Below are 14716 nucleotides of genomic sequence, written 5' to 3'. Positions count from 1 at the left end.
CATTATTACAGAAAATAGCCAGATTTGAGATACATATGATCAAACACACACAAACTATACATACACTACAGAAGAGCATGCTTTAAGGCATTATATTAAAAAGTCCCTTAGTATCAGGAACCAATCATGCATTGAAGATTGGTTGTGATCTAATTTATGTTTACACTTTGCCCTGAATGACAGAACTTTCATTGTTTTCAACCCAAGTCAATACTGTTCCTGTGCAAAAATTACTGAACACATGAGTGCTCATTTATTATGTCCTGCAAAGCAGCACCAACGGATTATTTTAAGCCAAACCATTGTCTGACATCAAATCAACAATTTACCTGTCAGGCCTATTCTGATATAGCCTTTGTGTTAACTCTGTAGAAAGTAACACAATAAGCCTACCTTGTTGTAGAGGAATGCTTGTGCTCTCTTTGACCAAGTAGTCAAACTTAGATATTAGATCAATTATAGCCCTGCTCTCTGAAAAATCTTGTCTGTGCCATCTATCTATCTTTAATGGCATGAAAGTGCTCACTTAATGTGTTCTTATTATCATTATGTTCATTCCGCAGCTTTCTTTGGTTTCCAGCCACTACGGGTCTGCAGATAAAGCACTTATTCTATAGCACCCATTGTGCTCAGTTGACCGTTGTATGGTCCATTCTCAATGCTCTGCTCTTGTGCATTCATGTTTAGTATTTGTTTTTCATTAAACAAACCCCTACTACTTGCTGTGCTGCAAATATAACCAGACAGACTGCAACATATCCTACCAGGAAAATGGTTAGAGCTATTTTCTTTATGTAGTTAAAGGTGATACCTTTTATTTGACCTAGACAGAATCTCACATAAGATTCTTTTCTTCAGAGTAAATCAATAATTAAGTTTAAAAAGTGCAGTAATTCACAAAAACAGACATACACATAAAGAAAAAGGCTCACACTGTCATATTTATTACACACAGAGATAGAAGTGCACTTAAGTAAAATCACTAACCCCCTCCCTTTGTCATTTTTCTTTTATTTAGTCATTATACTGAAAAGATTTATCAAAGTTTTACTTTAGGGGGAAAATTACTCACCCATCCATGCACTGCATGAGCAATCACTTCAATTATTTTAGTTATTATCTGCAATACTTTTCAATAATTATCTCCAAAATACATTTTTAGGCAACTTAATGTACATGGGAAATATTTTTTCCAATCAGCTTTTTCTTTGTCCGCATTTGTGACAGAAGTAATTAAGGCCTTGATTCATTGGAATAATAATCCATCCCGGTACATTATGTTTTGGATAAGCCTAGAAAACGTTAACAATGCATGCCAAAATGATGTTGCTTAAGCCTGTTAAACAATTTCTAACAATTATTATGGGATTTAAGGCAAAAATATTGGGCAACAATAGATAGAAAAACATATTAGTGGATATGGCAATTTTATTTAGTTTATACTTAAAGGTAATTATAGTTATTTTCCTTAATATACTTCAAAATGTATCAATAAAATACAAAATACCATTTAGCACACAATAACAAGTCTTATTAAGGTCATGCTCAGATTATCTCTAGATAGTTAAATAGTATCTGCTTTACGATATATTTTACATGGCATTTCACAGGGACACAGATCAGAAGGCTTAATTATAAAAATATAATACATATATGATGCAGATACACCAAAACGAGCCACAGCCAGTGAAGCAGCAGCTGTCCTGCAGATCACTGAGGAAAATCTACAGGTTGCACTACAAAACATATATATCTTATAAAATGGATCAGCTAAGCAAGGGAGAATATTTAAACGGTGAAACAAATATTGGAACACAATGCCATTGTTTAAAACTACAAGTTTTGAGGCTTGGATTTATTGTAAGAAAGCATTTATTCACTGAAGGGATGGTGGACATGTGGAGTAATACCCATGGAATAAACATAAGACAATTCTGGACATAAGACGAGGAAGAGTATACGATTTAAGGTTTTGTAACCAGGGCAAATGCCATCATATAGGTAAACTAGGTGCCACAAAGGACACAAAATTATTACGGGGCACCACCAAGCATTGTTTGCCTAGCGTGCCAGTCCTGTTTGTAACAGCTAGTAAAATAACATTTCCCTTAATGTTAGTAAATTGTATAATAAACATAAAGCTTGAGGTACCAGAGGCTGATGTTATGCCATATTTACTTTTGGTGCTGTCCTAGGCCCAACCCAAGGGAATATACTGAGTCCCCCACCTCAGCAGCCACCATCCTTACTGCTGAGTGCCTGGATATGATGTCATATGATATAATTTTACTACATCAAGTGGAGGCTGTACCTTCTTGGCAGAGTTTTGTTTAGTGTGAATGTAGGTGAGATCAAGCCTTGATCTATCCCTTGCACAGTTGAGCCTATGGGCAATTTAATTCTGAGACAGGGTTATGCTGTTAAAAATATATTTATATACATATATAGGTGTGAATAATTTCTTTATATTTTAAAAATAGAACCATTTGTGAAACATATGGCATGGCAGTGTATAGTTCTGGTTAAAAAAAATAATGTCTTGCTGTATAGCACAATTTAAAATGGCTACAGTGCATTTTTTATAATAAAAGAAACGTTGGCATTAATGTTGTTGTATGGTGCTAAAATAAAGCAGGCTAATTAAAGGTAAAGGTTTAGTTACAGATACAGTCAGTCAAAGAGTCCCTAGTGCCAGAATAAAGTGGAAGACAATGTCTGCTGCTCTGTCCAACAGAGGGGATTAACATTTCAGGTGGTCCCATGACACAGAAGAGGCTATCTGTTTTGAGCCACAGCTTATAACTTTTTCAGTAATGTGTCAAAAATAAATTTGGCTTCCAGTTAAAAATGAAAATAAGCATTCCATTGCATTAAATGATAATTGGTTAAAATACATTTATTTTATGAGGACATTTTAATCCATATTTATTTATATTTAACTATATATCTTTATACCTCATAGAGGTGAGGCAGTCTAAATTAATAAAGCATACAAGTATGATGTTACATCTCCAATTTGTCTTTTTGTTCAATATCTGGGTTGCATTTGGTATATGGCTACCTACCACCCACTGGACACCTAGAAGCCAGAGGTTCTTGAGCAGTAACTGTGGCAACAGAGCTTAGGGGTCTTGGAATACTCAGAGTGAATGGCAAGCAGGGGTCAAAACAGACAGGATAAATACAAGAACCCCAAATCAGAGGAGTAAGCACAGCCAGTCAGTGAAGGAAAGCTGATGTCATACACAAGGAACTTTGAAATAATAGGAAAAGCCTCAGTAACTAAGTTGGCTAAAACATAAGCAGAATATGAAAGTACCTTAAGGGTTTGCATTTCATATGGCGACACAAAGTCTGAATGAAGGTGGAAAAGATCAGAAGCAACTATCTTCACTCCTAACTTGTCACTGGTTGTTATTACCAGTGACACTGTAGATCAGCTGTTCCAATGTTAACACACTGTTGGCTACAGCCTCTGCCTGCTAATATCTGAAAGTACTGTGTCTGCCAAGTTAAAGCAGATTTATCTGTGAAAATCATCCCTTACACCAATTTGGTTTTTCAGACACCATTGCTACCGTAGATGTTCACCAAGTGTGATCTGCTTGTGGAAATAACATTGTGGATGACATGATGTGAATAAGGTTATATAATGTAGAAGAGGAGGGAGAGGAAAATAGCAACTTTTTATTTTTACTTTTTTACTTTATAATTAATTAAAAGAGAAGCAGCAGAATACGTAACAGCATTCGGATTTTAGCTTCATCTTCTATTTTCCATTCCCTGAGCTATTGTTCGTACAAGAAAATGCACTATTAGAGTTCAATATCTCATGTTTCTTTAGAAAAAAAAATAAAGAATCTCTGCTTTAGCCAGCTCAAGTGCACATCCTAGGTGTGCAGAAAAACCAGACCACACCAAATGCAACACTGCGGTGAAACAGTGATTTCCCAAGAGTACTCTTGTGAGGGATATATTTCAACAAAGTGCTTGTCTTCAGTAGGAGAGGAAATGTGTTTTGATCCTGTTCTGACTGATGCACAACTCAGATTTAGCAAATCTTGATCAACAAAAAAAAAAGCTCAAAAGTAAGCATTATAAAGCTAAAATCAAATCTGATTTGGGCTTCTTTAATTAGCATTGCTCAGACTTTTGATGAGACTTAAGATACAATGCTGATGTAAAGCTCATTTTTGACACACATGTAAAGTAATGTATAATTACAGTGGGTGCCCCTAGTGAATTCTAAAAAATAACCATGTTGGATTAAAAAGGTTAATCTGTTTATAATGGTTTCAAACAATTTTTTTAACCAACTACAATTAGTACAAAAATATATTGCAGTATCAACATTTTTATAACATAAGATGACAGATTCTAGTTAACATGCATATAGTCTGCTACTACTCAGTAGATTTCAGTTGGAGCCCAGTTACTCTCGACTTCATTTGGATTGCTACAGAGCAATGTGTACCTAAGTATGCTTCCCGCTTATCCTTTCTACTTTCAGTAAAAGCACCTAGTGGACAATGAGTCTAATTTCCTTAATTCCTAAGTCCAATAACTCCAAAATGAATGCATGCACCGATCTGTGTGCTGTAGAATGCATTGGAGTCCATGCATGAATGAAATGATTTTGGGTACTAGACTGTCCCTTTGCATGATTATATTAACTTTCCTTCGTGAAAGAGGTACACTTGGGAGATAAATTCATTTTAGGATCCTGTGTCTTTATATACATTTTGTAATGATAAACCAACCACCATGCACTAGAAAAAAAACCACAGACAATGAGCCATTTTAGTGCAACTCTTCATTTCAAGAGTGTTTATGCAACAAAGATAATAATTGTTTAATTACAAGTCCATAACTTGAAAACGATTTAAGTAAGAACGAAGAAGAAAAAGATATAAATATAATAATTTTATGCATGCTGATTCAATGGAGGGTATGACATACAAAAATGTGACAAATTAAACACATGCAAACAGAAGGAGAAGAGGATACCAGTGGGCCTCAAGGGAGCTTTTTACATAAGTGCATTGCATGGTGCAACATGTTTTAATCCCCTATGTATAAATCAGCTATTAAACCTTGAGTAAGCATTGCTTGTGGACATGTGCATATCACTTTGCATTAAGTGACATCATAATATTAGTATTATTATTGCTAAAAATAAGGATGGAAGGAAAGCATTATATACACTTCCTTAATCTAAAACATAATAACCTATAACTATAAAAGCTACAAGCTAACATTTTCTATGAAATACAAAAAATAGACTGTAACAAGGCTTCAGAAGTAGACCATTTGTGCTCGTAACTCCCTTATAAATGCAAGATGATACATAAATGCTTCACTTACCGTCTTCATTCAGTAAATGCATCTCCCAAACAAATGAGGAAATATTCTCAACATCTGTAAGGAAAAATAATTATTGTCATTTAACATATCACACATTGAACACCAGAAATACTTTTCAGAAACAACCCCCATTTGGCTCTCCCAATTTTCTCAATATATTTTCTGCAAAAAACAACCATGATTCTTTTTTTCTAACAAAATTCTTGAGTTGTATCCTTCGTGCTGTCCATGTGGTACGTGCCCTTTTGTGGAAACACTAATAGAAGCTGAGTAAGAATGAGTTAGAGTGTGATGGAGCATGAGAAAGAGTGAGCGAGTATGAGAGAATGAGAGCGTAAGAGGGTGAGAGAGCATGAGAGTAGGAGAGAGTGAGTGTGTGTACTCTGTAATGAAGTTTGTGATGTTGAAGCATCATGCAATCCTTACAAATCACCACTTGACAGAGCTAATCCCATACAGCTTCAACAGCATATCAACCAGATTTTCAACTATGTAAACTCACAAAACCTCTACTGTCGGTAAATAGCTTTGCGACTATTGAAACTAATATATATTAGTAGTTTATATTATTTATTCATATATGTAGTTTATAGCCTTTATAAACTACATATTAATAAATAATATTCCATACATTTAAATATAATCTTTGGAACAAAATGTGTATGCTCTCAAACCATCTGAAATCTATCGTATGTGGCTCTTAAGTAAGTTTGGCCAGCATCTATGGCCTGTGGTCTATGGCAAGCATTCCTGCAAACATTCACAAAAATATGGCAACAAAGTGTTTCATAAGTCTGTTGGGATACCAAACATAATCTTTCTAGCTTGCTAGTTTTGTTGACTATTTAATTGCACCAGTATCCAGCTGGAGCAAATATAACCTTCTATATTATAACATTATTATAGTAGTGAGAGGTGAATTAGTCATTTTGTATCATGAAGGTTTATCTTTCTTTTAAGAATATATGAAAGGCATTTTTGTTGTCACATTCTTTTCACTATGGACACTCAACAAACATATATGAAAGTGTTCTTTTCATTGGAACATCTAATGCAAACATGAGGAATTTAAGTGCTAGAGCTCAATCTTAACATGTTTTAATGGAGCCCCGTAAAGTATCTTCTCAGTTTGGATTGATGAGCGCTATTTCTCAGACTTACATTCCAGTTGCCTTAGGCGGAAAGTTTACTGGTTCCACCACACACCCTTGAAAAACATTAAAAAGATGTTGTACCCATTGAACTTATAGCAAATATGAAGAGCATGAACAAAAATGGTTTTAAACTTAAGAAAATAATAGTTTTTAGGCAGGAGAAAATGAGCATGCTATTAGGCCCCTTTCCCTTTTCGCTAATCTCATGACACCAAACAATAGGTGTTTTAAGCATATGTCTAATATGCCTTACGAGGAATTCGATTATGTTCTTCCTTATATAATAGGTTTTGGGATATAGAATCATGGCATGTTTGAAAATTTAGATTTTTAAAGTGAGTGCAAGTTGAAAGGCTCAATAAAAGAAACAATAGATGAAGAGTTATGTGTCAGAGAGATAGGTCTAGCACACATATTGTCACCGTTCCTAATTGGAGCTGGACTCCAGACCATCTGGTTGAAAGGACTGAACAGCGCTAACACGCCACAAGAGATTTTAGTTTTGAGTTATCAGATAAAGGAAAAATTCCACTTTGTAAGGGTGTTCCTCTTTTTGTAGCATATATTGATCTCTGCTAAAGTAAACCCATTCACCAATGAACCAATGATCACCTTCATAACTATTGATCAGATAAATTACTTATAGTTCCATGTGGCAATTTTGAAAGTTATCTTTCTGACATATTTTCACTCAATTAAGTACATGTTTAGTGTTTATTTGGTTATGTAAAATCCGTATCAAGTTAATTAGCTGACTGTATTTACAGAAACATGTCCAATCTATATTTTTGAAGAGCAACTTTTCTTTTAGAACTCCTAATGTAAGTTTTCAAAAAAAGGGCTTTAATTAAAAATGATTCAATACTTTCTTGATCGGAAAACCTATTAAAGCTACAACTGATGTTATAATGGCATTGCTGGTAAGCCCTTGGAGTTCACGCTGTAGAACGCACTCTTGCGTTTTATGTCATATACATTCATATATTGACATAGATTTAAAAAATCACAAAGATCACAGAAAGCATAGTCCTATGTTAGTGTGCACTGAGGACTACCATTAAACATGGGAGTCAAAACTTCCCATGTTGATTGCAAGAAATGAAAGTTCTTACATTGAAAGAACGAGGACCAGAATCAATCTGAAAGTAAGAACTATATAAAAAATATTCCATTGTTGGCTCAAGTGATACCCTCTACATCCCATTTTAAAAAGAGCTCCTATTAGTGATATTTCAGCCTTTATTCTAATTTCTTTGTTAATATCAAGCCCCCCCCAGCAAAAAAGGGCTGACAAGGCCCTTATTATGCCTCTAAAAACAAATAAAACAAGAATTATTGTTGATGTTCGGCATCCACTGTCCAGAGAAAGAAGAAGTTGATCCAGAGACCCAGGAAAGCAAGTATTCACCTGGGGACTCTGGGTTAAACCCTGAATGTTTCCAGGTATGGGGTCACTGACAGATTGTCTGAAAATAAGGGATGCTATCTAATGGCATTAATGAAAGACGGTAGACAACGGCAGTCAAGTGGAGTATGCAAGGACAATAATAAAGATAGACAAGGCTATAGAAGATTGTAGGAGACACGGATTGAATTAGTGAGGCATAAAATAAGAAAGGAAAATTGAATAAATGAACATGCTATGCATAACATTGTTATGTTGACAGGTTTATATCATTCATTTAAACTTGTGTATAATTAGAGCATAATATAATCCATTGTATCAGATGTTTTTTTTTTGTCACAGCTCTTTCAAATTCAAACAGTTAACAAGTCCAATAAATTCTCTGTTTGACAGTCTCTGGATTCATCTACATTCACAATCACATGCTAAGTCGAATAGTGCTAGAAGGCAGTACTCAACCAAAGTGAACCCACAAGTGTTCTTTTTTAAGAGGGACAGTCTTTCTTTGGGATTTAAATCTGTCCCGCTTTCGTCACATGATGTCCCTGTTTTTTTGGAAGCTATGAACGTTTCATGTGTTTCATTGTATCACAGTGTTTTGTGGATAAATACATCATAGTAATGGATACAGACATATTTTGTTTATACATGTTTTTATTCTTTGCCATTCTCAGCTATATACAGTAATATGGACAGGTTCCAAATTTACATTAAAACAACTTGGTAAAGCCCTGCCCCCTAGAAACACACGCTAAAGATAAAGAATTCCTCTTTGGGCATTTGAAATCTTATGATAGGTATGAAACTGAGCAGCAGTTGCTGACCTCCAAAAATACATGTTTGGATGAGTTTGGTGTTGAAGAACTTTAATGGGCCACACAGAGCCCTTACCTTAACCCTATCAAACATCTTTGAGATGAACTTGCACAGAGATTGCGAGCCAAGCCTTCTCATCCAAGATAAATGCAAAAATTCCTATAGATACACTCCAAAATGTTGTGGAAAGCCTTTCCAGAAGAGTGCATGCAGTTATAGATTCAAAGGGGAGCCCCCTGGTAGACATGCGCAGCTAGGCGGACAGGGCCATGCATGAGTGTGCTACTTTTGGGAGTGGTTGGTAGCTGTAGGGGAGGGCCTTTAGGGGCTAGGTTATTTAAGGATAGGGCCCTTTCCAAAGTCATAGCCATTTCCTTACCTAGCCATTAGCAACCTCCTGCCCCCTGCCCTTGGTTTTTAATTATGTGTTGGTATGTGTATGTCTAACCTTTTTTCTTCTGTCACAGCAGGCAGGGTGTGGGTCCTTTTCCAGTATGGGTTGTTTTTTTGAAGGAGGAGGAATCGTGGTGATAAGGAGTGGAGGTTAGGTGCTCGTCGCTCCCTTGGCCTTTGTAAGGTAATGGATATGTTAGTGCCCACTGAGCTAAGAGAATGGGCTAGTGGTTGGCATTGATGGTGGTGAAGAAGTTATAGAATAGAATAGACAGTAACACAGTCCCCACTTCATTCATACATCACAAACTTTATATAAATGTCTATGTATTTAGAACACAATGTCATCAAAGTCCCATAAGTGAACTTTTTATACCCTCACATTTTTCCAAATCTATTAAACGTCTTAGTGAATAAATACATAAACACACATATGCTCTACCATCAAAGTAACCGGTTTCAGTTCTTAAGTGAAACAAAAGTGATTGCTATTGATTAAAACAGCTGATTTACGTATACTTTATATACCAGTGAACTTTTCTTGCAGTTACAGAAGTCAACAAAAGCACTCCACACTCAAAGGAAGGAGTTTAGCTTCCCTACTTGCCTAAACTGAAATTACCTTTGTGTTCCTCATGTTTATCCACAGCAGGTGTTTCAAGTTTCCAACACAGCAGAGATTACAGTAGCTTTGGAAATAAATCACTAAATAATAGAAACCAGTCATGCCAAAGAACTGGAATATGTAAGTGCCATGGCTTTCTGCTTGTCCCTCCACCTGTATGACTTTTATGTAACATATATAATGCCTCTAGACTACTATTCTAACAATATAGCCTCATACTGTAAGTTCTACCTGTAGTGAGTGTCAGCATAGTTGTTTAAATCATCTGTTATTAGCGCACTGAATCGTTTAGAAAGTGGTACTATGCCCCCATTATACTGGAAGATTGTTATTTCCATTTGTTATTATGGTATGTGAGCTCCTATTGAAATGTGTATTGGCAAAAATAAATGCAGTGTGAATGCGGAGCTACATTGCTCATTCGCTTCTTTCGCTATTTGGATTTTGGATCTTGAATAGAGCATTATTGAATAGCCATTGTGCACTCAGATCACAAGCTCTGCTTGGTATTGCTAAAGCACTGAATAGAAAGTGTCAATGCTTCTGAGTTAATATAGTAACAAACACTGTTTGTAAAGATCTAAATGAATGAGAAGAAAACAAATTACCGTATTTACTTGATTATGAGAAGACACCCCAAAATTTGAATATTAATTTAGGAAGAAAAGAGAGCCTAAATATAAGACTACCCTATAAGAAAAAAAGTTTTACTAGTAACTATTAATTCACATGTAATTTTTTTTTCATATTTAATAAAAACTATGATTGATGAGACAAATTATTTTTTTATTTCCTTTTATTTGCCAACCTGCCCCCAGTTATGCACATCTGCTCCCCATGTGCCTTATACCCCCCTTATATGCCACTCTGCCCCTTCTAAAATGCCTGTATCACTGTTGTCCCTGCAAAAGCACTCCTATATTCATTGTTTTAACAAATTGTTTTTATGACACTCTTTTTTTAAATTTCAGATTGCTTATTTTCAAGGAAATTAGATGATGTTTAATGAGATAAAAAAAAATGTATTAAAATATAACTATAATTATTTAAAAATGATATAAAAGAGTTTTGCTCAATGGCTACATTGTAACATTTTCAGTTAGCTGATGGTCTTGGTGACATTGGTAAATGTATTTTTAATATCAAATAGATTTTATCCAATAACACATTTGTTTCCATAATTATAATTTTATTTACAAACTAATGTCCTCTTTAATCATCATTGTACATCAATGTACATTTACTTAATCTCAGAGCACTACATTTAATATTGGAGCACTTGTAGTAATGCATTATAGCATTTATAATAAAATATATTCTGCACAGTTTACAAACAACCAATTGTAGAATAACATTTATTTGTTATTGTGCATACTACACCATAAAGTTCCTTGTTTTTTTTTTTTCTTTCAAGTACCTAGGATTCTTGAGAACTTACACCATCTGTGAAACAAAGGTTTTGGGAAGTATATCTTTGATACAATTTTATTTATTGATTTGTTTTGTTTTGGGTTTTTTTTTTCCACAACTTAGTTTTTTTGGAGCGCTGCCACTAATTACCTTTGTTAATACATGAGAGTACATTTTTTTTGACAATTTTGCATTGTAGTGGCTGGTTTCTTGTGTGTGAGTAATATATGTGTCCTAGTACACTACACAATTCCCCGGAGTAATTACTAGGTGGAGGCACTGCCATATTAACTCCTAACTCCCCTAACTCAACTATGCAGAAGCCAGGATCTCCTATGGGCTCCAGGCAGGATGTACACGCCATGAGGAATGTCAGGTCCAAAGTAAAAAGTGTTACACATATTATTACTATTTATATGCAGGTGCACATACAGGAGGAAGTTGACTCAAACACCCAGGAAATGAGTGCTTCATTCAGACACTCTGGGTCAAACAAAAATAGTTCTCATGTATGCTAATGACTAGTGTTTTGCAAATGGACCAAAAACGATTTGGACACATTTTTAATTTCATTTTTAAATCCATTTGTTTTCAGACAAAGAATTTTGTTTCCTGCCTTCTTTCAGTACGGACGAAATTCAGTGGGCTTTTTCAATTCGGAAACTAAATTCCATTGTTACTTACTCTCTCACATGTTCTTTCATGTTCTCTGTCAATGTCTTTCCACCTTATTCGCCAGCCGCTTTGTCCTGCCTCTTCTTGGTCTTCCCTTCTCCTGTCTTCTTTCTTGGTCCGCTTTTAAATATATATAAAATTGTGTGAAAAAGAAAATACACCCTCTGAATTCTATGGTTTTACATACCAGGACATAATAACAATCATCTGTTCCATAGCAGGTCTAAAAATTCTAAACGTTAGGTAAATACAACCGCAGATGAACAGCAGCACATGATATATTACACCGTGTCATGATTTATTCAACAAAAATAAAGCCAAAAAGAAGAAGCTATGTGTGAAAAACTAAGTACACCCTTACAGCTTCTATAGGAATTAAGATGCTAAGTAGCAGCCAGGCGCTGCTAATCAAATGCCCTTGATTAATTGATCATCAGCAGGTATAAAAGCCAAAGTTTTAGCAGTTTGCTGGTCTGGAGCATTCAGGTGTGCGTTAACACAATTTCAAGAAAGAAAGACATCAGCATTGATCTTAGAGAAGCAATTGTTGCTGCCCATTCATCTGGGAAGGGTTATAAGGCCATTTCCAAACAATTTAAAGTCTATTATTCTACAATGAGAAAAAACATGGTAGCACGGCTAAGGTTTGCAAAGTTGCATTTGAACAATGTCATTTGGACAGACGAGACCAAAGTGGAGCTGTATTGCCATAATGCACAGCACCATGTTTGTCAAAATTAAACACAGCATATCAGCACAAACACCTCATGCTAACTGTCAAGCACGGTGATGGAGGGGTGATGATTTGGGCTTTTTTTGCAGCCACAGGACCTAGGAACGTTGCAGTCACTAATTCAACCATGAACTCCTCTGTATACCAAAGTATTCTAGAGTCAAATCAAGTTGTTAAAATGGTCCAAAGTCCAGACCTCAACCTGATTGAAATGCTGTGGGGAGACCTTAAGAGAGCTGTGCATAAACAAATGCACGCAAACGTTAATGAACTGAAGCACTGAACCGTAATGATGTGAGAGACTTATAAAGTCACACAGAAAACAATTAATTCAAGTTATTGCTGCTACAATCATAGCTTATTTTTGTTGTTCATCTGAGTTGTATTTACCTAATTTTAGACCTGCTAAGGAACAGATGATGGTCACCAAGGAGGGCTTACTTTCTTTTTCACACGACAGTAGGTGATATCACTATAGGTAAATTTTTACATGCTGTTTTTTTCGAAAAATGTAAATGTTCTTCAATAAATGCAAATGTATTTTCACTGCAAAACACAGAAAATGTTCAGCCAATTTAAATCTGGCCACAAAGTGTGCCAAGTACATACTATTAGCTCGGATTATCATTTTGCTAAGGCTGATTACATTTTCTCCTGAATGGAAATGAGAAACATAATCTGTCATTATTAAAAATAGTAGTGCAAAGTGATCTTATGTGTCAATTATCATATTTGTCTTGTAGTCAAAATCATCACTAGGGATAAAGTTAACAATTTAGTGGATTAAAATCATGGTTTGAATTAACTAAAAACTAATAACAACAGTCACTGCATTCATTACATTATCTGAAAAAATTATTAAAAATAATTTCTAGCTACTGGTTTATTAAGGTTAGTTTATTTAGTTTCATTTAGAAAAGAAGAAGAATAATGTTAAAGTGAAGCCAACCGTTAAGAACGTCCATAAAACAGAATAATATTTTGATCCAATAGAGGTGATTATTGATTTGTCCATTTAATATTTCCCTTTGTATTTTGCAGAAGGCTGAACTTTCCAAATGTTCTATCTTTAAAAATAATAATAACTACAATAAAATATCTAATAAAATACACACTTACTAACACTAGTAATACTTCCTATAAAACATGAAATCCATATTATATTTTAGATATTTCACCTACTGTATATATCCTCAATATGTCTTATGTTGAGAGATGCGATGATGCAGAACGCAATTCATTCTTAAAAAGGACTGCAAATGAAGTACCGTACACTCTGGACTATGAGTTTGAGTCGCTTTTATAAAAGATTAATTGTTTAATATGACCCTTTTTATTATTCACATCTCCCTTATAAAATACACAATTAAAGTTAAATATTTATGAGTCCTGTTATAAGAATATCACACATTACATTTTATTATTTTTTTCCCTGTAGTGTTTCATATCCATATCACCAAAGTTCATTTTGCATTGTAATTTATGGAAGGTCATTTAAACTTTACAAAGCTGCAGTTTTGTGTCCCATACCATGAAGGTAATTACGTCTCTTTTCTCAATTTTTGTTTTGTCTGTTAGTTCCTGTCTCATACTGTCTGTAAAGTAATGTGTAGCAGTAAAACACATTAAAAATAATCCAATTCCTCAATAATTCCATTTGCCTGTCCTGCACTTGTTAAGAAACAACGATTACGATATACACATTAAAACAACAACTGTTGATATGTTTTGTGTCATATGTACATTATGTATTTTTGCTTTTTGTTTTTGTCCTTTGGTTTTATGTATATTATTTATTTTTGTTTCTGTCTAAAAAAAGAAGAAATTAAGGGGGGGATACACCCCTTTGAATAAAAAAGTATTCAAAACAAAAAAATAATCCAATTCAAAAAATAAAGAAATAAAATCTAAAAAGCTTTCTTTTTACAATTCAATAACTGCAATAGCTCACATTTCCAATAATGTTGATTGCTGTTTTCCCCTTTTTCGTAAATTTAAGAAGCATTTTACTCAAACTAGTAACTGCTAACACAGTATGAAATGAAATACTTAATGCAGAAGCTATAGTTTACATTTAAAGCCCACATAGACAATCGACTGTATTAATGCAATAAGATGTTTAGTTCATCTATTGCTCACAC

At 34.6% G+C, this 14716-nt stretch overlaps 1 protein-coding gene across 1 annotated transcript in view; it reads right to left on the bottom strand.

Annotated features, from left to right (window-relative positions):
- The window catches only part of TAFA2 (TAFA chemokine like family member 2), an 86262-nt gene that overhangs the window by 18289 nt on the left and 53257 nt on the right, over positions 1–14716 (bottom strand). The window contains exon 2 of the mRNA XM_053464349.1: positions 5365–5418. The gene's annotated coding sequence lies outside the window, so the exon portion shown is untranslated. The remainder of the gene's footprint in view (positions 1–5364; positions 5419–14716) is intronic.

This window comes from Spea bombifrons, chromosome 4 (assembly GCF_027358695.1).
Source record: "Spea bombifrons isolate aSpeBom1 chromosome 4, aSpeBom1.2.pri, whole genome shotgun sequence".
NCBI classification, from domain to species: Eukaryota; Metazoa; Chordata; class Amphibia; order Anura; family Pelobatidae; genus Spea; species Spea bombifrons.
The sequence above is the reverse complement of the archived record's forward strand: the minus strand, read 5'-3'. Positions and strand labels throughout refer to the sequence as shown.